The sequence below is a fragment of the Salmo salar genome, chromosome ssa10 (assembly GCF_905237065.1).
Source record: "Salmo salar chromosome ssa10, Ssal_v3.1, whole genome shotgun sequence".
Classification (NCBI taxonomy): domain Eukaryota; kingdom Metazoa; phylum Chordata; class Actinopteri; order Salmoniformes; family Salmonidae; genus Salmo; species Salmo salar.
Window position 1 is genome coordinate 2,927,396 of NC_059451.1, and position 26,311 is coordinate 2,953,706.

Below are 26,311 nucleotides of genomic sequence, written 5' to 3' on the forward strand. Positions count from 1 at the left end.
GTTTAATACATGGGGTGGCCAGGGGGAACTAGAGTTTAATACATGGGGTGGCCAGGGGGGACTAGAGTTTAATACATGGGTTGGCCAGGTGGGGATCTAGAGTTTATAACATGGGGTGGCCAGGGGGGGAACAAGAGTTTAATACATGGGGTGGCCAGGGGGGGGGGGGGGAACTAGAATTTAATACATGGGGTGGCCAGGGGGAACTAGAGTTTAATACATGGGGTGGCCAGGGGTGGACTAGAGTTTAATACATGGGGTGCCAGGGGGGACTAGAGTTTAATACATGGGGTGGCCAGGGGGAACTAGAGTTTAATATATGGGGTGGCCAGGGGGAAACTAGAATTTAATACATGGGGTGGCCAGGGGGGGAACTAGAGTTTAATACATGGGCTGGCCAGGGGAGACTACAGTTTAATACATGGGGTGGCGAGGGCGTAGTAGAGTTTAATACATGGAGGGGAACTAGATTTTAATACATGGGTTGGCCAGGGGGGAACTAGAGTTTAATACATGGTGTGGCCAGGGGAGGACTAGAGTTTAATACATTGGGTGGCAAGGGGGGAACTAGAGTTTAACACATGGGGTGGCCAGGGGGGACACTAGAGTTTAATACATGGGGTGGCCAGGGGGGACCTAGAGTTTAATACATGGGGTGGCCAGGGGGGAACTGAGTTTAATACATTGGGTGGCCAGGGGGGACTAGAGTTTAATACATGGGGTGGCCAGGGGGGACTAGAGTTTAATACATGGGGTGGACAAGGGGGGACTAGAGTTTAATACATGGGGTGGCCAGGGGGGGACTAGAGTTTAATACATGGGGTGGCCAGGGGGGAACTAGAGTTTAATACATGGGGTGGCCAGGGGGGACTAGTATATAATACATGGGGTAGCCAGGGGGGACTAGAATTTAATACATGGGGTGGCCAAGGGGGAAATACAGTTTAATACATGGGGTGGCCAGGGGGAACTAGAGTTTAATACATGGGGTGGCCAGGGGGGACTAGAGTTTAATGCATGGGGTGGCCAGGGGGGACTACAGTTTAATACATGGGGTGGCCAGGGGGGGACTAGAGTTTAATACATGGGGTGGCCAGGGGGGACCTAGAGTTTAATACATGGGGTGGCCAGGGGGAACTAGAGTTTAATACATGGGGTGGCCAGGGGGGACTAGAGTTTAATACATGGGGTGGCCAGGGGGAAACTAGAGTTTAATACATGGGGTGGCCAGGGGGGAACTAGAGTTTAATACATGGGCTGGCCAGGGGGGACTAGAGTTTAATACATGGGGTGGCCAGGGGGAACTAGAGTTTAATACATGGGGTGGCCAGGGGGAACTAGAGTTTAATACATGGGGTGGCCAGGGGGGACTAGAGTTTAAGACATGGGGTGGCCAGGTGGTGAACTAGAGTTTAATACATGGGGGGGCCAGGGGGGAACTAGAGTTTAATACATGGGGTGGCCAGGGGGAACTAGAGTTTAATACATGGGGTGGCCAGGGGGGGACTAGAGTTTAATACATGGGGTGGCCAGGGGAGACTAGAGTTTAACACATGGGGTGGCGAGGGGGAGTAGAGTTTAATACATGGAGGGGAACTAGATTTTAATACATGGGTTGGCCAGGGGGGACCTAGAGTTTAATACATGGTGTGGCCAGGGGGGAACTAGAGTTTAATACATTGGGTGGCAAGGGGGGAACTAGAGTTTAACACATGGGGTGGCCAGGGGGGGACACTAGAGTTTAATACATGGGGTGGCCTGGGGGGAACTAGAGTTTAATACATGGGGTGGCCAGGGGGGAAATAGAGTTTAATACATGGGGTGGCCAGGGGGGACTAGAGTTTAATACATGGGGTGGCCAGGGGGGACTAGAGTTTAATACATGGGGTGGCCAGGGGGGACAAGAGTTTAATACATGGGGTGGCCAGGGGGGAACTAGAGTTTAATACATGGGGTGGCCAGGGGGGACTAGAGTTTAATACATGGGGTGGCCAGGGGGAACTAGAGTTTAATACATGGGGTGGGCAGGGGGGACTAGAGTTTAATACATGGGGTGGCCAGGGGGAACTAGAGTTTAAAACATGGGGTGGCCAGGGGGAACTAGAGTTTAATACATGGGGTGGCCAGGGGGGAACTAGAGTTTAATACATGGGGTAGCCAGGGGGGACTAGAGTTTAATACATGGGGTGGCCAGGGGGGAACTAGAGTTTAATACATGGGGTTGCCAGGGGGGACTAGAGTTTAATACATGGGGTGGCCAGGGGGGAACTAGAGTTTAATACATGGGGTGGCCAGGGGGGACACTAGAGTTTAATACATGGGGTGGCCAGGGGGGAACTAGAGTTTAATACATGGGGTGGCCAGGGGGAACTAGAGTTTAATACATGGGGTGGCCAGGGGGGGACTAGAGTTTAATACATGGGGTGGCCAGGGGGGAACTAGAGTTTAATACATGGGGTGGCCAGGGGGGGAACTAGAGTTTAATACATGGGCTGGCCAGGGGGGACTAGAGTTTAATACATGGGGTGGCCAGGGGGAACTAGAGTTTAATACATGGGGTGGCCAGGGGAGTAGAGTTTAATACATGGGGGGGCCAGGGGAACTAGATTTTAATACATGGGTTGGCCAGGGGGGAACTAGAGTTTAATACATGGGGTGGCCAGGGGGGGACTAGAGTTTAATACATGGGGTGGCAAGGGGGGAACTAGAGTTTAATACATGGGGTGGCCAGGGGGGAACTAGAGTTTAATACATGGGGTGGCCAGGGGGGAACTAGAGTTTAATACATGGGGTGGCCAGGGGGGAACTACAGTTTAATACATGGGGTGGCCAGGGGGGACTAGAGTTTAATACATGGGGTGGCCAGGGGGGACTAGAGTTTAAAACATGGGGTGGCCAGGGGGGAACTAGAGTTTAATACATGGGGTGGCCAGGGGGGACTAGAATATAATACATGTGGTAGCCAGGGGGGGACTAGAGTTTAATACATGGGGTGGCCGAGGGGGAACTAGAGTTTAATACATGGGGTGGCCAGGGGGGACTAGAGTTTAATACATGGGGTGGCCAGGGGGGACTAGAGTTTAATACATGGGGTGGCCAGGGGGGACTAGAGTTTAATACATGGGGTGGCCAGGGGGGGAACTAGAGTTTAATACATGGGGTGGCCAGGGGGGAACTAGAGTTTAATACATGGGGTGGCCAGGGGGGGACTAGAGTTTAATACATGGGGTGGCCAGGGGGAACTAGAGTTTAATACATGGGGTGGCCAGGGGGGACTAGAGTTTAATACATGGGGTGGCCAGGGGGGACTAGAGTTTAATACATGGGGTGGCCAGGGGGGAACTAGAGTTTAATACATGGGGTGGCCAGGGGGAGTAGAGTTTAATACATAGAGGGGAACTAGATTTTAATACATGGGTTGGCCAGGGGGGAACTAGAGTTTAATACATGGTGTGGCCAGGGGAGGACTAGAGTTTAATACATTGGGTGGCAAGGGGGGAACTAGAGTTTAACACATGGGGTGGCCAGGGGGGACACTAGAGTTTAATACATGGGGTGGCCAGGGGGGAACTAGAGTTTAATACATGGGGTGGCCAGGGGGGAACTAGAGTTTAATACATGGGGTGGCCAGGGGGGAACTAGAGTTTAATACATGGGGTGGCCAGGGGGGGACTAGAGTTTAACACATGGGGTGGCCAGGGGGGAACTACAGTTTAATACATGGGGTGGCCAGGGGGACACTAGAGTTTAATACATGGGGTGGCCAGGGGGAACTAGAGTTTAATACATGGGGTGGCCAGGGGGAACTAGAGTTTAATACATGGGGTGGCCAGGGGGGGACTAGAGTTTAATACATGGGGTGGCCAGGGGGGGACTAGAGTTTAATACATGGGGTGGCCAGGGGGAACTAGAGTTTAACACATGGGGTGGCCAGGGGGGGACACTAGAGTTTAATACATGGGGTGGCCAGGGGGGGCACTAGAGTTTAATACATGGGGTGGCCAGGGGGGAACTAGAGTTTAATACATGGGGTGGCCAGGGGGGAACTAGAGTTTAATACATGGGGTGGCCAGGGGGGACTAGAGTTTAATACATGGGGTGGCCAGGGGGGACTAGAGTTTAATACATGGGGTGGCCAGGGGGGAACTACAGTTTAATACATGGGGTGGCCAGGGGAACTAGAGTTTAATACATGGGGTGGCAAGGGGGGAACTAGAGTTTAATACATGGGGTGGCCAGGGGGACTAGAATTTAATACATGGGGTAGCCAGGGGGGACTAGAATTTAATACATGGGGTGGCCGAGGGGGGAACTAGAGTTTAATACATGGGGTGGCCAGGGGGGACTAGAGTTTAATACATGGGGTGGCCAGGGGGGGACTAGAGTTTAATACATGGGGTGGCCAGGGGGGGGCGACTAGAGTTTAATACATGGGGTGGCCAGGGGGGGGAACTACAATTTAATACATGGGGTGGCCAGGGGGGAACTAGAGTTTAATACATGGGGTGGCCAGGGGTGGACTAGAGTTTAATACATGGGGTGGCCAGGGGGAACTAGAGTTTAATACATGGGGTGGCCAGGGGGGACTAGAGTTTAATACATGGGCTGGCCAGGGGGGGACTAGAGTTTAATACATGGGGTGGCCAGGGGGGAACTAGAGTTTAATACATGGGGTGGCGAGGGGGGGTAGAGTTTAATACATAGAGGGGAACTAGATTTTAATACATGGGTTGGCCAGGGGGGAACTAGAGTTTAATACATGGGGTGGCCAGGGGAGGACTAGAGTTTAATACATTGGGTGGCAAGGGGGGAACTAGAATTTAACACATGGGGTGGCCAGGGGGGACACTAGAGTTTAATACATGGGGTGGCCAGGGGGGAACTAGAGTTTAATACATGGGGTGGCCAGGGGGGAACTACAGTTTAATACATGGGGTGGCCAGGGGGAACTAGAGTTTAATACATGGGGTGGCCAGGGGGGACTAGAGTTTAACACATGGGGTGGCCAGGGGGGAACTACAGTTTAATACATGGGGTGGCCAGGGGGGACACTAGAGTTTAATACATGGGGTGGCCAGGGGGGAACTAGAGTTTAATATATGGGGTGGCCAGGGGGGAAGTAGAGTTTAATACATGGGGTGGCCAGGGGGGACTAGAGTTTAATACATGGGGTGGCCAGGGGGGGAACTAGAGTTTAATACATGGGGTGGCCAAGGGGGAACTAGAGTTTAACACATGGGGTGGCCAGGGGGGAACTAGAGTTTAATACATGGGGTGGCCAGGGGGGACACTAGAGTTTAATACATGGGGTGGCCAGGGGGGAACTAGAGTTTAATACATGGGGTGGCCAGGGGGGGAACTGAGTTTAATACATTTGGTGGCCAGGGGGGACTAGAGTTTAATACATGGGGTGGCCAGGGGGGAACTAGATTTTAATACATGGGGTGGCCAGGGGGGGGAACTACAGTTTAATACATGGGGTGGCCAGGGGGGAACTAGAGTTTAATACATGGGGTGGCCAGGGGGGGACTAGAGTTTAATACATGGGGTGGCCAGGGGGGAACTAGAGTTTAATACATGGGGTGGCCAGGGGGACACTAGAGTTTAATACATGGGGTGGCCAGGGGGGAACTAGAGTTTAATACATGGGGTGGCCAGGGGGGAACTAGAGTTTAATACATGGGCTGGCCAGGGGGGACTAGAGTTTAATACATGGGGTGGCCAGGGGGGAACTAGAGTTTAATACATGGGGTGGCCAGGGGGGAACTGGAGTTTAACACATGGGGTGGCGAGGGGGAGTAGAGTTTAATACATAGAGGGGAACTAGATTTTAATACATGGGTTGGCCAGGGGGGAACTAGAGTTTAATACATGGTGTGGCCAGGGGAGGACTAGAGTTTAATACATTGGGTGGCAAGGGGGGAACTAGAATTTAACACATGGGGTGGCCAGGGGGGACACTAGAGTTTAATACATGGGGTGGCCAGGGGGGAACTAGAGTTTAATACATGGGGTGGCCAGGGGGGGACCTACAGTTTAATACATGGGGTGGCCAGGGGGAACTAGAGTTTAATACATGGGGTGGCCAGGGGGGACTAGAGTTTAACACATGGGGTGGCCAGGGGGGAACTACAGTTTAATACATGGGGTGGCCAGGGGGACACTAGAGTTTAATACATGGGGTGGCCAGGGGGGAACTAGAGTTTAATATATGGGGTGGCCAGGGGGGAAGTAGAGTTTAATACATGCGCTGGCCAGGGGGGACTAGAGTTTAATACATGGGGTGGCCAGGGGGAACTAGAGTTTAATACATGGGGTGGCCAGGGGGAACTAGAGTTTAACACATGGGGTGGCCAGGGGGGACACTAGAGTTTAATACATGGGGTGGCCAGGGGGGACACTAGAGTTTAATACATGGGGTGGCCAGGGGGGAACTAGAGTTTAATACATGGGGTGGCCAGGGGGGAATTGAGTTTAATACATTTGGTGGCCAGGGGGGGACTAGAGTTTAATACATGGGGTGGGCAGGGGGGACTAGATTTTAATACATGGGGTGGCCAGGGGGGAACTACAGTTTAATACATGGGGTGGCCAGGGGGAACTAGAGTTTAATACATGGGGTGGCCAGGGGGGACTAGAGTTTAATACATGGGGTGGCCAGGGGGGAACTACAGTTTAATACATGGGGTGGCCAGGGGGACACTAGAGTTTAATACATGGGGTGGCCAGGGGGGAACTAGAGTTTAATATATGGGGTGGCCAGGGGGGAAGTAGAGTTTAATACATGGGCTGGCCAGGGGGGGACTAGAGTTTAATACATGGGGTGGCCAGGGGGAACTAGAGTTTAATACATGGGGTGGCCAGGGGGAACTAGAGTTTAACACATGGGGTGGCCAGGGGGGACACTAGAGTTTAATACATGGGGTGGCCAGGGGGGACACTAGAGTTTAATACATGGGGTGGCCAGGGGGGAACTAGAGTTTAATACATGGGGTGGCCAGGGGGAATTGAGTTTAATACATTGGGTGGCCAGGGGGGACTAGAGTTTAATACATGGGGGGGCCAGGGGGGACTAGATTTTAACACATGGGGTGGCCAGGGGGGACTAGAGTTTAATACATGGGGTGGCCAGGGGGGAACTAGAGTTTAATACATGGGGTGGCCGGGGGGAACTAGAATTTAATACATGGGGTGGCCAGGGGGGACTAGAGTTTAATACATGGGGTGGCCAAGGGGGAACTACAGTTTAATACATGGGGTGGCCAGGGGGAACTAGAGTTTAATACATGGGGTGGCCAGGGGGGACTAGAGTTTAATACATGGGGTGGCCAGGGGGGACTAGAGTTTAATACATGGGGTGGCCAGGGGGGGACTAGAGTTTAATACATGGGGTGGCCAGGGGGTGACTAGAGTTTAACACATGGGGTGGCCGGGGGTGGGGGGACTAGAGTTTAACACATGGGGTGGCCAGCGGGGACACTAGAGTTTAATACATGGGGTGGCCAGGGGGGACTAGAGTTTAATACATGGGGTGGCCAGGGGGAACTAGAGTTTAATACATGGGGTGGCCAGGGGGGGACTAGAGTTTAATACATGGGGTGGCCAGGGGGGGAACTAGAGTTTAATACATGGGGTGGCCAGGGGGGAACTAGAGTTTAATACATGGGGTGGCCAGGGGGGAACTAGCGTTTAATACATGGGGTGGCCGGGGGTGGGGACTAGAGTTTAATACATGGGGTGGCCAGCGGGGGACTAGAGTTTAATACATGGGGTGGCCAGGGGGGAACTACAGTTTAATACATGGGGTGGCCGGGGGGGACTAGAGTTTAATACATGGGGTGGCCAGCGGGGGACTAGAGTTTAATACATGGGGTGGCCAGGGGGGACTAGAGTTTAATACATGGGGTGGCCAGGGGGGACTAGAGTTTAATACATGGGGTGGCCAGGGGGGAACTAGAGTTTAATACATGGGGTGGCCAGGGGGAACTAGAGTTTAACACATGGGGGGCCGGGGGGGGGGACTAGAGTTTAATACATGGGGTGGCCAGGGGGGGACTAGAGTTTAATACATGGGGTGGCCAGGGGGGGACTAGAGTTTAATACATGGGGTGGCCGGGGGGACTAGAGTTTAATACATGGGGTGGTCAGCGGGGGGACTAGAGTTTAATACATGGGGTGGCCAGGGGGGACTAGAGTTTAATACATGGGGTGGCCGGGGGGACTAGAGTTTAATACATGGGGTGGCCAGGGGGGACTAGAGTTTAATACATGGGGTGGCCAGGGGGGGAATAATAGTAGAGAGAATGATTTATTTCAGCTTTTATTTCTTTCATCACATTCCCAGTGGGTCAGAAGTTTACATACACTCAATTAGTATTTGGTAGCATTGCCTTTAAATTGTTTAACTTGGGTCAAACGTTTCGGGTAGCCTTCCACAAGCTTCCCACAATAAGTTGGGTGAATTTTGGTCCATTCCTCCTGACAGAGCTGGTGTAACTGAGTCAGGTTTGTAGGCCTCCTTTCTCGAATACACATTTTTCGGTCTTCCCACAAATGTTCTATAGGCATGAGGTCAGGGCTTTGTGATGGCCACTCCAATACCTTGACTTTGTTGTCCTTATGCCATTTTGCCACAACTTTGGAAGCATTCTTGGGGTCATTGTCCATTTGGAAGACCCATTTTGCAACCAAGCTTTAACTTCCTGACTGATGTCTTGAGATGTTGCTTCAATATAACCACATAATTGTCCTACCTCATGATGCCATCTATTTTGTGAAGTGCACCAGTCCCTCCTGCAGCAAAGCACCCCCACAACATGATGCTGCCACCCCCGTGCTTCACGGTTGGGATGGTGTTCTTCAGCTTGCAAGCGTCCCTATTTTTTCCTCCAATATTAACGATGGTCATTATGGCCAAACAGTTCTATTTTTGTTTCATCAGACCAGAGGACATTTCTCCAAAAAGTACGATCTTTCTCCCCATGTGCAGTTGCAAACCGTAGTCTGGCTTTTTTATGGCGGTTTTGGAGCAGTGGCTTCTTCCTTGTTGAGCGGCCTTTCAGGTTATGTCGATATAGGACTCGTTTTACTGTGGATATAGATACTTTTGTACCTGTTTCCTTCAGAATCTTCACAAGGTCCTTTGCTGTTGTTCTGGGATTGATTTGCACTTTTTGCACCAAAGTACATTTATCTCTAGGAGACAGAACGCATCTCCTTCCTGAGCGGTATGACGGCCATGGTGTTTATACTTGCGTACTATTGTTTGTACAGATGAACGTGGTACCTTCAAGCGTTTGGAAATTGCTCCCAAGGATGAACCAGACTTGTGAAGGTCTACATATTTTTTTCTGAGGTCTTGGCTGATTTCTTCAGATTTTCCCATGATGTTAAGCAAAGAGGCACTGAGTTTGAAGGTAGGCCTTGAAATCCATCCACAGGTACACCTCCAATTGACTCAAATAATGTCAATTAGCCTATCAGAAGCTTCTAAAGCCATGGCATCATTTTCTGGAATTTTCCAAGATGTTTAAAGGCACAGTCAACTTAGTGTATGTAAACTTCTGACCCACTGGAATTATGATACAGTGAATTATAAGTGAAATAATCTGTCTGTAAACAATTGTTGAAACTATAGTTTGTTAAACAAGAAATATGTGGAGTGGTTGAAAAACGAGTTTTAATGACTCCAAAGTGTATGTAAATTTCCGACTTCAACTGTATAATTTGGGTCTATAAGTGTTGAACATTCAAAATATTCTCAGAAAATAAAGCTCAACCAGCAAGGAGATAAGATAGCATGTGTGTGTTACATAAATTGCATAGTTTATTTACAAAAATGTTATTGTACAAAAAAAACACTGCAATTTGACATACCAGGTATCAAGCAGAAATGGACTTTAAAACCTCTCTTGGGTATGTGGAACGTGACCATCCCACCTGCGGGACACACTCCCAACAGCCAGTGAAATAGCAGGGCGGCAAAATCAAAACAACTAAAATCTCATAATTCAAATTTCTCAAACATACGACTATTTTACACCATTTTAAAGATACACTTCTCCTTAATGCAACCACATTGTCCGATTTTAAAAAGTCTTTACAGCGAAAGCAAAACATTAGATTATGTTAGCACACCACCTAAACAAGAAAAGCCACACAGCCATTTTCCTAGCAAGGAGAGGCGTGACAGAAACCAGAAATACAGCTAAAATTAAGCACTAACCTTTGACGATCTTCATCAAATGACACTCATAGGACATCATCTTACACAATACATGCATGTTTTGTTCGATCAAATTCATATTTATATCCAAAAACAGCATTTTACATTGGCGCGTGATGTTCAGAAAATGTTTGCCTCCCAAAACTTCCGGTGAATGTGCACATTAATTTACAGAAATACTCATCATAAACGTTGACAAAATATATAACAATTATTTAAAGAATTATAGATATACTACTCCTTAATGCAACCGCTGTGTCAGATTTTGAAATAGCTTTTCGGCGAAGCACATTGTTCAATATTCTGAGTACAGAGCTCAACCATCAATGCAAGCTAAATAGCTACCCGCCATGTCATGGCATCAATAAAACTCTAAATTTGTGTTATAAATCTTTCCTTACCTTTGCTGATCTTCGGCGGAATGCACTCGCAGGACTCCCACTTCCACAAGAAATGTTCATTTGTTCGATAAAGTCCATCATTTATGTCCAAATACCTCCGTTTTGTTGGCGCGTCCAGAACACTATTCCAAAGGCACGATGCGGGAGCGCAAATCAATAGACGAAAAGCTCAATTACCGTTTGTAGAAACATACATTTACATTTTACATTTTAGGTACTTAGCAGACGCTCTTATCCAGAGCGACTTACAGTAGTGAATGCATCCATTTCATCCATTTAATTTAATGCATTTAAAAAATATATATATTGTACTGGCCCCCCGTGGGAATCAAACCCACAACCCTGGCGTTGCACACACCATGCTGGCGTTGCAAACACCATGCTCTACCAACTGAGCAACAGGGAAACAATGTTTACATTCAATCCTTAGGGTGTTTCTAACATAAATAATCGATAATATTCCAACCGGACAATAGTGTATTCATTACAGAAGAAAAATAATAAATGCTAGCCATGCGTGAACGCGCATGAAGTAACTACATGACCTCAGACAGTCCACTGCTTGAACCGGCTGTTATTCCCTCAAAATTCACCATAGAAGCCTCAAACAACTTTCTAAAGACTGTTGACATCTAGTGGAAGCCTTAGGAAGTGCAAAATGACCCCTAAGTCACTGTAGTTTGGAAAGGGAATTAATTACAAAAAACTACAGCCTCAGATTTTCAACTTCCTTGTTGGATTTTTCTCAGGTTTTTGCCTGCCATATGATTTCTGTTATACTCACAGACATCATTTAAACAGTTTTAGAAACTTCAGAGTGTTTTCTATCCAAATCTACTAATAATATGCTTATTCTAGTTTCTGGGCCCGAGTAGTAGGCAGTTTAATTTGGGTACATTTTTCCTCCGGACGTGAAAATACAGCCCCCTACCCAAGAGAGGTTAAAAATAATTTTGGTGCCCATCAATATTACAAACTTACAGTATCATATTTATGCTTATATATATTATGTTAACCAATAGCAAAGAAACGTTTTTGAATTGGCCTAATCAAGACCAAATTAAATCTGTGTGACATGATACCCTTTGGATTTATCATTTTAGAATGTCAGTGTCCTAGCTAGTACACAGCCCAGGTTTTAATCATGTCCAGAGGGACCACCCAGGTTTTAATCATGACCAGAGGGACCACCCAGGTTTTAATCATGACCAGAGGGACCACCCAGGTGTTAATCATGACCAGAGGGACCACCCAGGTGTTAATCATGACCAGAGGGACCACCCAGGTTTTAATCATGACCAGAGGGACCGCTCAGGTTTTAATCATGACCAGAGGGACCACCCAGGTTTTAATCATGACCAGAGGGACCACCCAGGTTTTAATCATGACCAGAGGGACCACCCAGGTTTTATTTTAATCATGACCAGAGGGACCACCCAGGTGTTAATCATGACCAGAGGGACCACCCAGGTTTTAATCATGACCAGAGGCACCACCCAGGTTTTAATCATGACCAGAGGGACCACCCAGGTTTTAATCATGACCAGAGGGACCGCCCAGGTTTTAATCATGACCAGAGGGACCACCCAGGTTTTAATCATGACCAGAGGGACCACCCAGGTTTTAATCATGACCAGAGGGACCACCCAGGTGTTAATTATGACCAGAGGGACCACCCAGGTTTTAATCATGACCAGAGGGACCGCTCAGGTGTTAATCATGACCAGAGGGACCACCCAGGTTTTAATCATGACCAGAGGGACCACCCAGGTTTTAATCATGACCAGAGGGACCACCCAGGTGTTAATCATGACCAGAGTGACCACCCAGGTGTTAATCATGACCAGAGGGACCACCCAGGTTTTAATCATGACCAGAGGGACCGCCCCGGTTTTAATCATGACCAGAGGGACCACCCAGGTGTTAATCATGACCAGAGGGACCACCCAGGTTTTAATCATGACCAGAGGGACCGCCCAGGTTTTAATCATGACCAGAGGGACCGCCCAGGTTTTAATCATGACCAGAGGGACCGCCCAGGTTTTAATCATGACCAGAGGGACCACCCAGGTTTTAATCATGACCAGAGGGACCACCCAGGTTTTAATCATGACCAGAGGGACCACCCAGGTTTTAATCATGACCAGAGGGACCACCCAGGTGTTAATCATGACCAGAGGGACCGCCCAGGTTTTAATCATGACCAGAGGGACCGCTCAGGTGTTAATCATGACCAGAGGGACCACCCAGGTTTTAATCATGACCAGAGGGACCACCCAGGTTTTAATCATGACCAGAGGGACCACCCAGGTTTTAATCATGACCAGAGGGACCACCCAGGTGTTAATCATGACCAGAGGGACCACCCAGGTTTTAATCATGACCAGAGGCACCACCCAGGTTTTAATCATGACCAGAGGGACCACCCAGGTTTTAATCATGACCAGAGGGACCGCCCAGGTTTTAATCATGACCAGAGGGACCACCCAGGTTTTAATCATGACCAGAGGGACCACCCAGGTGTTAATTATGACCAGAGGGACCACCCAGGTTTTAATCATGACCAGAGGGACCGCTCAGGTGTTAATCATGACCAAAGGGACCACCCAGGTTTTAATCATGACCAGAGGGACCACCCAGGTTTTAATCATGACCAGAGGGACCACCCAGGTGTTAATCATGACCAGAGTGACCACCCAGGTGTTAATCATGACCAGAGGGACCACCCAGGTTTTAATCATGACCAGAGGGACCACCCCGGTTTTAATCATGACCAGAGGGACCACCCAGGTGTTAATCATGACCAGAGGGACCGCCCAGGTTTTAATCATGACCAGAGGGACCGCCCAGGTTTTAATCATGACCAGAGGGACCACCCAGGTTTTAATCATGACCAGAGGGACCACCCAGGTTTTAATCATGACCAGAGGGACCGCTCAGGTGTTAATCATGACCAAAGGGACCACCCAGGTTTTAATCATGACCAGAGGGACCACCCAGGTTTTAATCATGACCAGAGGGACCACCCAGGTGTTAATCATGACCAGAGGGACCACCCAGGTTTTAATCATGACCAGAGGGACCACCCAGGTGTTAATCATGACCAGAGGGACCACCCAGGTGTTAATCATGACCAGAGGGACCGCCCAGGTTTTAATCATGACCAGAGGGACCGCCCAGGTTTTAATCATGACCAGAGGGACCACCCAGGTGTTAATCATGACCAGAGGGACCACCCAGGTGTTAATCATGACTAGAGAGACCACCCAGGTGTTAATCATGACCAGAGGGACCACCCAGGTTTTAATCATGACCAGAGGGACCGCCCAGGTGTTAATCATGACCAGAGGGACCGCCCAGGTGTTAATCATGACCAGAGGGACCACCCAGGTGTTAATCATGACCAGAGGGACCACCCAGGTGTTAATCATGACCAGAGGGACCGCCCAGGTGTTAATTATGACCAGAGGGACCACCCAGGTGTTAATCATGACCAGAGGGACCACCCAGGTTTTAATCATGACCAGATGGACCATCCAGGTGTTAATCATGACCAGAGGGACCGCCCAGGTGTTAATCATGACCAGAGGGACCGCCCAGGTTTTAATCATGACCAGAGGGACCGCCCAGGTTTTAATCATGACCAGAGGGACCACCCAGGTTTTAATCATGACCAGAGGGACCACCCAGGTTTTAATCATGACCAGAGGGACCACCCAGGTGTTAATCATGACCAGAGGGACCGTCTAGGTGTTAATCATGACCAGAGGGACCGCCCAGGTGTTAATCATGACTAGAGGGACCACCCAGGTGTTAATCATGACTAGAGGGACCACTCAGGTTTTAATCATGACCAGAGGGACCACCTAAATGCCAAATGATCCTAGGTAGATTTAAAACAGCATAATTCTGCAGTTCTGGTGAGAACTGGCAAAATGTTTCACTAACTCATCCATGTTGAGGGAGTGTGCCCTTGACTCAACACTGAGAATTCTGAGGTGACTTAACCTGTCATCAACCATTGTTGTCCTAAGGTGGGTTTTAATCCGTTTTAAAGCTGAGAAGCTTCTCTCGCAAGAAGCACTGCTGACTTGTGTAACAACAGAAATCTTACAAAGTCGAAATAGCTCATGGAAGACCTCTTTAAAAGGTTCTAGAAACACAACAAAGTCAAGGAGAGTAGACGGTCTGTCCCTTCCACTTTTCTCTCTCCTATCAAGAAGCCGCTTGGTTTGATGAACCTCATGTTTGAGGTTCTCTAAATGTGACTCAAAGGTCTGAGCAAAGGCAAACAGTCTCCTCATTCAGGAATGTTGTACTCTTTGGGTTGAGAGACTGGACCTCTTGCATTATCTCACAATTCTTCTTTGAAAAACGCCTCTGCAGCTCAGCTGTGAGACTGTCAAGCACCTGATAATAGATAGCTCTTTGGAGGCTCGCACCATCACTTTGGTCACTATATTTTTCTGTCCTACAGCGCTCATCATCAATGAGTCGTGAAATCATAATCTTGTTTTAGACTGTCTTTAACACACTGTTTGTACACTTATTTTGCAGTGTTCTGAAATCTCTTCAACCTCTTTCCATAGTTCTCCAAAGTAACCCTAACATCTGTAGTCCTGTAATGTGTCTGTAAGGGCACCTACTAGATCCACAGCTCTTGCTAGGTCAAGAGAGCTTGATTGGAGCATGTCAGAAAGACATTTGGCATCACCAAGAACATTACAAAAGGTAACCAAAAGCCCTATGAAATGTAAATCTATCTGAGAAAGAAGGCCCCTTGCCTCTACTGATCTATCACCACTATGTCCAAGTGTGATATCCTGTAACACTCTCAGAACTGCTGGAAGCCTGTCCCTCAGATTACGGCATGCCACGTATCTGCATGCCCACCTTACACCCGTAAGTCTCTGTAGTTCCCTGGGCTGCTGCTGTGGATACAGCTCTTTCTGAACTGCAAGCCACTTGAGATGAACGTACGAGCCAGATACAAAGTTATAAAGCTTCTGTAGGAGAGCAAAAAAAAGTTAACTGCCTCGGGCACTGATTTTACAGCATCGACAAGAACCAAATTCAAACAATGTGCATTACAGTGCACATAAAATGCAAATCTTGCACGGTTTTTAATCCGTGCAGACACACCAGAATGCTTTCCGCTCATGACGGATGCACAGTCATAGCCTTGCCCCATGTCACGTTCGTTGTAATAATGATCGGACCAAGGCGCAGCGTGAGTAGCGTTCCACATCTTTATTAAATAAAGTGAAACTTAGCAAACTACAAAACAAACAAAGAAATAAATGAACCGTGACTACAGAGATGCTACTTGCACTAACTCAAAACAATATCCACAAACCCAGGTGGGAAAAACAGCTACTTAAAAATATGATCCCCAATTAGAGACAACGATTACCTCTAATTGGAATCATACAAATCACCAACATAAAAATAGTAACCTAGAACCCCACATAGATAGAAATAAACTAGATCAATCCCCCAGTCACGCCCTGACCGACTCTACCATAGAAAATAAAAGCTCTCTATGGTCAGGACGTGACACCCCGCAAGATTATTTCTGTAGTCCAGACCATGTTTTTCAAGGCAATCAATGTGAGACCTGCTGCATCTAAGCTTCCAGCTGACTGAAAGTGTAAAAAGCTTTCGTGGATGGCCCTGTTTTAATAGTACCTCACAACTAAAGACATTTTGTTAATTTTTTTCTTTAAACCTTTGGTTTTATCTGCAAATCACTTTCTTTTACTTCTCTAATTATTTCCCTTTGTACCATCTCAGCTCAGCCCTCAAGAACTTCCTTCTGGATTTGGCGGCTTGGGTACTTAGCATTGCCACGTGCATTCACCCTTTTCTCTATGAGAGGGTCAGGCTTTCTCAGCTCAGCCCTCAAGAACTTCCTTCTGGATTTGGTGGCTTGGGTACTTAGCATTGCCACATGCATCCACCCTTTTCTCTATGAGAGGGTCAGGCTTTCTCAGCTAAGCCCTCAAGAACTCTCAATGACCTCTCTGCGCTATATTTTGAGTTGCAGTTAATTGGAGCACATCTGTAATTGTTTTAATATAAGTACAGTTTTCCTCCACTTTCTTTTTCCGGTCCTCATTTCTGACATCTAACATTGATGAGTTGCTGTCGACAGCCCTTTCATGCTGAATCCAAGCATACACAGCATTGATATGATGCTCTGCCTTGGAATGGAGCTTAAACCCAGAATCTTTAAACAGCGCCTTTTTCCAGTTACAAAAACCTGACTGTGATTTGAAGGCAGATTCAGGTGTATTGGGCAGAAAAAAATGCCTACAGGGGAAACAATAAGTTGAATCTTGACTTAGAGAATATTCAAGCCATGAATTGTCCTTTATACCAGGAGCTGTTGAAAGCCCTTTTCCCTAGTACCATGCTGAGTTCTGGGAAATGTTTTCAAACACGGCTGTACAGGACCCTCTTCTCTGGATCTTGAAACATCTGAAATACACGTTAAATAATGTGTCATATCTCTATGGAAATGTATAATTAAGGGATCCACAAGATTAGATACTAACAGCTGCTAACTAAAATGTGTAGTTTAAAGCATTGACCTGGCCTACCATTGGGTCCTTTTGGAACAGCATATATGATGCTTGATGCAGTTGGGAGGGGCTCCATGACATCTCCTGGCAGCTCTGGTTCACTGTCTTGTTCAGAGGCTCCATGACATCTCCTGGCAGCTCTGGTTCACTGTCTTGTTCAGAGGCTCCATGACACCTCCTGGCAGCTCTGGTTCACTGTCTTGTTCAGAGGCTCCATGACATCTCCTGGCAGCTCTGGTTCACTGTCTTGTTCAGAGCCAAGCTCCATGACACCTCCTGGCAGCTCTGGCTCACTGTCTTGCTCAGAGCTGGCTCCATGACATCTCCTGGCAGCTCTGGCTCACTGTCTCGCTCAGAGCAGAGCTCCATGACATCTCCTGGCAGCTCTGGCTCACTGTCTTGTTCAGAGCCAGAGGCTCCATGACATCTCCTGGCAGCTCTGGCTCACTGTCTCGCTCAGAGCCTGAGGCTCCATGACATCTCCTGGCAGCTCTGGCTCACTGTCTTGTTCAGAGCCAGAGGCTCCATGACATCTCCTGGCAGCTCTGGTTCACTGTCTCGCTCAGAGCCAGAGGCTCCATGACATCTCCTGGCAGCTCTGGCTCACTGTCTCGCTCAGAGCCTGAGGCTCCTTGACATCTCCTGGCAGCTCTGGCTCACTGTCTCGCTCAGAGCCAGAGGTCTCTGTGTTATCCCTTGATACATCTATTACATTAAAATAACACAACAACCATTAGTGTAGAATCACAATAAAAATGCCACAGCCATCAAAACAAGAACACACATGAATCAACAACCAACACTTTAAAATGAGGCTTAATCTGACAAAATCATCTATTACAAGATTAAGCTAAACTTTACAATTTGGGCTAAATACATTAAAAAAAACGATTAGGCATTCCTGAGTCTGTCTCCCGAATCATTTATGCTCCTGGACTATTGTCCTGCAAATGTCCTTCACTTTGCGTTGATGTTCTCCTCAGATCTTTCTGCGATTCCGTAAATTCGTAGATTCCATCTCCGACCCTACAGGTCAGTCTCGTTTACCACTGACTCCATTTCAATGAGGTTCTTCTCCTGCTTTTGCAACCTGAGTTTTCAATGTTGCGTTGTGCTACTTCAGAGTTTTTACTTCCTCGGAATTGAAATCAATCGCTTGACAGTGTTATTTCACCAAATCCACGATGTCGCCTTCGTTCCTCTGATTTTAGCAGCGAGGATACGGATGATGTTGTCCTGTAGCTGACTCGGTGATGGTTCACTCCTCAGCCTCTTTGGAAGTTGCTCTCTGGTTGGGGTATTCCGGTATGACTGCAAGCATGTGAATGAGTTTCAGCGAAAGCTATTTTCTCCTTGGAAGTCTCAACATCCAATATCTCCGCAACAGTTTGGTTACGACCTTCATCCATACTGCTAGTAATGATGATGTTAGCGATGGCTTGATTAATGACTAAATTATACATTTTTGTTCGTTGCAACTGCAGCCTAAAATGATTAACGTGAGAGAACCGTAGTTGTTCCTCAGCTGTAAATGTTACGACCTGTGATGTCGCCATCAACGTGTTGACTTTGTCATGACGTCTACAGAAGAGAGGAGGCGGCTCTCGGTAAACGTTTCTCTCTTCACAGTGTCACTTGAGTGCGAGTGTCGAGACATACATATCATACCGACTCTTCGATTTTCAACTTTTTACGCATAGGATTTGGAACAAACCGTCCGATCTGGATTAAAATCTTTCTTTTGGACATGAGGTAGGTGAAATCGCCTTTCTAGAGCACTGTGCCCTGGTTAATACGACATGTGGATCTCATCTTTTTCACTTACACCAGGAAGTTACTCTGAAAATATAGTGTGCCAATCTATCAATTACTTCAAAATGGAAGAAGTTAAACTGCACTAAAGCTACCCTTAAATATGCACTATGCAGAAATTGCTCCTGGTTGCTAAAATGATCGTAGTTCACCTAATTTCAGTGTATGTAATAGGAACAAACAGTCATTGTGTAGAGAATCATTGTACCGTCTACAATCTTGTGAAATATATTTTCCATAACTAAATATTGTATTTTCAGCTGTTTGAAGCTGGTGTACAAAACTGAAAGTAATAGACTCAAACTAATCTTAAGAATGGGAAGCATAGAAATAGCACACATAGAACAGCTATACTGCTTCTTAGATTTGCTTTCAAAGCTAATGAAAGATCTATGACTCACATTTCTATGTGAATTTGGTGCGGTCGCCCAAAGAGCTTTAAGAAAAATATAGTTTACTTAACTGAAGTTACTTTTAAAAAGGCGTTTGCTACATCCAAATACTTAGTGAAAAATTGTCTTATGCAAATCTGGAATGTCATTGAATACAAATTGCAAGAACAGATCACTATTGGGTCATATGTTACCACAGTGTAATTTAGCCTATTAAAAAAACAACTTTTTAAAAGTGAGAATTAGGCGCTTGTGACGGTGAGAAGGAAAGGAAATGATTGCCTATGCCAACCATCTTTTATATTTGCAAAACAAGTATTGTGTAATTCCAGTAGTTACCCTGATGGCAAAAAAAAGTATTCAACTACTGAAAAACTACCTAGATTTGAATTTGTTCAACTACCACCAAGCGACTGCGAAAAATGGAGCTAAATTACTAGTTGAAGTGCATGTAGGTCACTAAATGCCTTTATGTTTCCACCGCACTACGAGATCTGTTCATGGGTCACTACTCTCCAATGCCTTTATGTTTCCACCGCACTACGAGATCTGTTCATGGGTCACTACTCTCCAATGCCTTTATGTTTCCACCGCACTACGAGATCTGTTCATGGGTCACTACTCTCCAATGCCTTTATGTTTCCACCGCACTACGAGATCTGTTCATGGGTCACTACTCTCCAATGCCTTTATGTTTCCACCGCACTACGAAATTTGTTCATGCTTCTTTCACAACGTTTAAATGTTATTGGTAAAGATTTGTTGCAATAAAAAAAACAAATAATTTCCTGAATATTTTGTTCTGAAGGTACAATTGCAAGGCGCGTCTAGCTCTGGTCCAGGGTGTAATGCACGTGCCTGTAGTATTTCCCATGTCAAGAATCAGAAAGTCAACTTCTGACATTTTAAATTCACTGTCACAATAAAAGCTTCTGAAAGTTCATTTTGATAACTGAAAGACCGTAGTTCTGAACACAGGAAAGCGACAGGAAGAGGCACCAATCGAAATTGCGCTCGACGCAGATTTTTGTGGTCGATAGGATAGACGTCCCGGGGGCAGTTTCTGTGCGCCTTTGCATGCGCTGCTGCTCACGCAGTGTGTGACCGTGTCAAGCAGAATGTGAACTGTTGGAAAATATGAGTTCAGCTTCTGTTCTGAATCAGGGTCAACGCTACTGGAAAACGCAAACGTGACTGACTACACTGACTTCATCAGCAAAATGTTCTGAGATGTATAGCCTCTAGGCCAGGGGTCTGCAACACGCGGCCTGCGGGCCAAAACCGGCTCGTGAGTGATTTTTCTTTTACATTCTCTTTATGGCCTTAGTTATGGTCAATTTGCAGTGTGTTAATTATTTTCCATCCCCTGACCATTTGTTCTGACAGCTGAATCTAGTTACATACCCCTGCTTTAGGCTGTGTGCATCACACTTGGAGACTCTTTCCCAAACCATAGCAAATTATAAATACTCCTATTCAATCAAGCTGTCAAAAACACAAACCTGTCCTCACCTTAAATATTTAATTAAGTTACTCAGGTTTTGTACCACCAATGTAACCATGTAAATATACTTCTGATTGTTGGTTATCCGTCTATGTAAAAACACATAACTTTGTAAAAGATCTGGAATGTTGAGGACCTGAATATAGCCCCTAGACTAGCTGAGGCCAGCCAGCTTTCTCACATATCATAGACCTGAACTTTTAAAACCCTGGACTGACTGTATGGTTTCTAACCTAGAAGTTATAACCCTGGACTGACTGTATGGTTTCTAACCTAGAAGTTTATAACCCTGGACTGACTGTATGGTTTCTAACCTAGAGGTTATAACCCTGGACTGACTGTATGGTTTCTAACCTAGAAGTAAGTTATAACCCTGGACTGACTGTATGGTTTCTAACCTAGAAGTTATAACCCTGGACTGACTGTATGGTTTCTAACCTAGAAGTTATAACCCTGGACTGACTGTATGGTTTCTAACCTAGAAGTTATAACCCTGGACTGACTGTATGGTTTCTAACCTAGAAGTTCTAACCCTGGACTGACTGTATGGTTTCTAACCTAGAAGTTATAACCCTGGACTGACTATGGTTTCTAACCTAGAGGTTATAACCCTGGACTGACTGTATGGTTTCTCACCTAGAAGTTATAACCCTGGACTGACTGTATGGTTTCTAACCTAGAAGTAAGTTATAACCCTGGACTGACTGTATGGTTTCTAACCTAGAAGTTATAACCCTGGACTGACTGTATGGTTTCTAACCTAGAAGTTATAACCCTGGACTGACTGTATGGTTTCTAACCTAGAGGTTATAACCCTGGACTGACTGTATGGTTTCTAACCTAGAAGTTATAACCCTGGACTGACTGTATGGTTTCTCACCTAGAAGTTATAACCCTGGACTGACTGTATGGTTTCTCACCTAGAAGTTATAACCCTGGACTGACTGTATGGTTTCTAACCTAGAAGTTATAACCCTGGACTGACTGTATGGTTTCTAACCTAGAAGTTATAACCCTGGACTGACTGTATGGTTTCTAACCTAGAAGTTATAACCCTGGACTGACTGTATGGTTTCTAACCTAGAAGTAAGTTATAACCCTGGACTGACTGTATGGTTTCTAACCTAGAAGTTATAACCCTGGACTGACTGTATGGTTTCTAACCTAGAGGTTATAACCCTGGACTGACTGTATGGTTTCTCACCTAGAAGTTATAACCCTGGACTGACTGTATGGTTTCTCACCTAGAAGTTATAACCCTGGACTGACTGTATGGTTTCTCACCTAGAAGTTATAACCCTGGACTGACTGTATGGTTTCTAACCTAGAAGTTATAACCCTGGACTGACTGTATGGTTTCTCACCTAGAAGTTATAACCCTGGACTGACTGTATGGTTTCTAACCTAGAAGTTATAACCCTGGACTGACTGTATGGTTTCTAACCTAGAAGTAAGTTATAACCCTGGACTGACTGTATGGTTTCTAACCTAGAAGTTCTAACCCTGGACTGACTGTATGGTTTCTAACCTAGAAGTTATAACCCTGGACTGACTGTATGGTTTCTCACCTAGAAGTTATAACCCTGGACTGACTGTATGGTTTCTCACCTAGAAGTTATAACCCTGGACTGACTGTATGGTTTCTCACCTAGAAGTTATAACCCTGGACTGACTGTATGGTTTCTCACCTAGAAGTTATAACCCTGGACTGACTGTACGGTTTCTAACCTAGAAGTTCTAACCCTGGACTGACTGTATGGTTTCTAACCTAGAAGTTATAACCCTGGACTGACTGTATGGTTTCTAACCTAGAAGTTCTAACCCTGGACTGACTGTATGGTTTCTAACCTAGAAGTTATAACCCTGGACTGACTATGGTTTCTAACCTAGAGGTTATAACCCTGGACTGACTATATGGTTTCTAACCTAGAAGTTATAACCCTGGACTGTGTGCCTGCGCGATGTGTCCCAAATGACACCCTTCACCCTATATAGTGCCCTTGTTTTGCACTAAATAGGGAATAGAGAGCCATTTGAGGACATGTAGGCCGTATTAACATTGGATGAGGATATGTTGGTGGGTTGGTTTCCCATCAGTGAGAGTCAAGTTTGTATTTCCACTGAACTCACATCATGTCCTCCTCCTCCTCCTCCCTACTAGTGCTACTAGATAACAGACTATATTGCTGGTAAATTACTGCTGCAGGTTCAGAAAAGTCCCTCTGAGCAGAGTGGCTGTAGGTGGCACGGCACGTTGACTCAATAGCCTTTCAAATTTTTTAATTAATTTGCCAAAATGGTGTATCATTAATCTGACTATATCAAATCAAGCTTTTATTTATACAGCACATTTCAGACATGGAATGCAAAACTAACAAAAACAAAAGCTGAAATATTTACTACACAACAAACATAAGATAAACAAAAGAATGACACAAGCTGAACAACTTAAAAGCACCCTCAGGAAAAGCAAAGCTAAAAAGGTGTTTTAAGATCCCTTTTAAATATGTCCATAGTTTCAGACCTCCTCAGGTTCTCTGGCAGGCTATTCCAGAGGCTGGGGGCCCATAGTAACTAAAGGCTGGGGCCATAGTAACTAAAGGCTGGGGGCATAATAACTAAGGGCTGGGGGCATAGTAACTAAAAGCTGCCTCTCCATGCCTCTTGGTCCCCCTCAGGTTCTCTGGCAGGCTATTCCAGAGGCTGGGGGCCCATAGTAACTAAGGGCTGGGGGCCCATAATAACTAAAGGCTGGGGGCATAGTAACTAAAGGCTGCCTCTCCATGCCTCTTGTTCCCCCTCAGGTTCTCTGGCAGGCTATTCCAGAGGCTGGGGGCCCATAGTAACTAAGGGCTGGGGGCATAGTAACTAAAGGCTGGGGGTATAGTAACTAAAGGCTGTCTCTCCATGCCTCTTGGTCCCCCTCAGGTTCTCTGGCAGGCTATTCCAGAGGCTGGGGGCCCATAGTAACTAAAGGCTGTCTCTCCATGCCTCTTGGTCCCCCTCAGGTTCTCTGGCAGGCTATTCCAGAGGCTGGGGGCCCATAGTAACTAAGGGCTGGGGGCCCATAATAACTAAAGGCTGGGGGCATAGTAACTAAAGGCTGCCTCTCCATGCCTCTTGTTCCCCCTCAGGTTCTCTGGCAGGCTATTCCAGAGGCTGGGGGCCCATAATAACTAAGGGCTGGGGGCATAGTAACTAAAGGCTGGGGGTATAGTAACTAAAGGATGTCTCTCCATGCCTCTTGGTCCCCCTCAGGTTCTCTGGCAGGCTATTCCAGAGGCTGGGGGCCCATAGTAACTAAAGGCTGCCTCTCCATGCCTCTTGGCTCCCCTCAGGTTCTCTGGCAGGCTATTCCAGAGGCTGGGGGCCCATAGTAACTAAAGGCTGGGGTCATAGTAACTAAAGGATGGGGGCATAGTAACTAAAGGCTGTCTCTCCATGCCTCCTGGCTCCCCTCAGGTTCTCTGGCAGGCTATTCCAGAGGCTGGGGGCATAATAACTAAAGGCTGTCTCTCCATGCCTCTTGGTCCTCCCTCAGGTTCTCTGGCAGGCTATTCCAGAGGCTGGGGGCCCATAGTAACTAAAGGCTGGGAGCATAGTAACTAAAGGCTGGGGGCATAGTAACTAAAGGCTGGGGGCATAATAACTAAAGGCTGGGGGCATAATAACTAAAGGCTGGGGGCATAGTAACTAAAGGCTGCCTCTCCATGCCTCTTGGCCCCCCTTAGGTTCTCTGGCAGGCTATTCCAGAGGCTGGGGGCCCATAGTAACTAAAGGCTGGGAGCATAGTAACTAGAGGCTGGGGGCTTAATAACTAAAGGCTGCCTCTCCATGCCTCTTGGTCCCCCTCAGGTTCTCTGGCAGGCTATTCCAGAGGCTGGGGGCATAGTAACTAAAGGCTGGGAGCATAGTAACTAAAGGCTGGGGGCATAATAACTAAAGGCTGCCTCTCCATGCCTCTTGGTCCCCCTCAGGTTCTCTGGCAGGCTATTCCAGAGGCTGGGGGCATAGTAACTAAAGGCTGGGAGCATAGTAACTAAAGGCTGGGGGCATAGTAACTAAAGGATGGGGGCATAGTAACTAAAGGCTGGGAGCATAGTAACTAAAGGCTGGGGGCATAATAACTAAAGGCTGCCTCTCCATGCCTCTTGGTCCCCCTCAGGTTCTCTGGCAGGCTATTCCAGAGGCTGGGGGCATAGTAACTAAAGGCTGGGAGCATAGTAACTAAAGGCTGGGGGCATAGTAACTAAAGGCTGGGGTCATAGTAACTAAAGGCTGGGGTCATAGTAACTAAAGGCTGGGGGCATAGTAACTAAAGGCTGGGAGCATAGTAACTAAAGGATGGGGGTATAGTAACTAAAGGCTGTCTCTCCATGCCTCTTGTCTCCCCTCAGGTTCTCTGGCAGGCTATTCCAGAGGCTGGGAGCATAATAACTAAAAGCTGCCTCTCCATGCCTCTTGGTCCTGGGCTTTGGGATAGTTAAAAGGCCAGAGGACCTGAGGGACCTACTGGGTACATAACTTAAAAGCATGTCTGACATGTATTGGGGTGAACAATCATGGAGTGAGTTGAAAACCAATAGAAGAATCTTCAAATGAATTCTAAAACTCACAGGCAGTGCAGAGACCTTAAAACCGGTGTAATGTGAGCTCTCCATTTGGTCTTGGTCAGTATCTGTGCTGCAGCATTCTGTATGTTTGCAGTTGACCAATGGCTTTGTTGTGTAGACCAGACAGGAGAGCATTACAGTAGTCAAGCCTGCTTGTAGTAAAAGCATGGATGAGTCTCTCTGTATCAGCCTGAGAGAGAAACGGCCACACCTTGGAGATGTTCCTCAAGTGGTAAAAAGCTATTTTGGTCACATTCCTAATGTGTGATTTGAAATTTTGTAAAGAATCTAAAATAACTCGTTTTTTTTTTTTTTTACCTGGGGTTTTATCCTTTATTGCCTGTGCATTAAAATGTGCGGCCAGATTCTCTCTCTATGCTTTGGCTCCAACAATAAGTACCTCGTTCTTGCCTTGATTTAGCTCGTGGAAGTTGTGAGTATTTCAATCACTAATACAGTCTAATAATTTATCCGTGGAGCTGAAATCCTCTTGTGACACAGAAATGTAAAGTTATGTATCGTCTGTGCAAACTCACCACATTTAGATGTGGAGGAAAGCTCGCATAGCTTTGTTTGCTGGGGTAGGATTTATCAGGCCATCAATGGTCAAGAAGAGCACTCAAATTTTTCTCGTTAGTGATCGTTATAAAATGAGCCCTGTTTGGCATTTGTAGTTGCTCTCTCAGAATATCATAGTGTACCTGCAACTTTGACTTTCTCCACCTCTGCTCTGACTTTCTGCAATGCCTCTTTAATGTACTAGTTTCCTCACTCATCTAA

The 26,311-nt window shown here is 46.7% G+C and overlaps 1 protein-coding gene across 3 annotated transcripts in view; it reads left to right on the forward strand.

Moving 5' to 3' along the window:
- Window positions 1-18,572: 18,572 nt before the first annotated feature.
- Window positions 18,573-26,311, forward strand: part of traf3ip2l (TRAF3 interacting protein 2-like) — a 191,284-nt gene continuing 183,545 nt past the window's right edge. The window contains exon 1 of one of the 3 annotated variants that reach the window (XM_045687235.1): window positions 18,573-18,962. The gene's annotated coding sequence lies outside the window, so the exon portion shown is untranslated. The remainder of the gene's footprint in view (window positions 18,963-26,311) is intronic. The other 2 variants (XM_045687234.1, XM_045687236.1) reach the window with 2 other exon arrangements.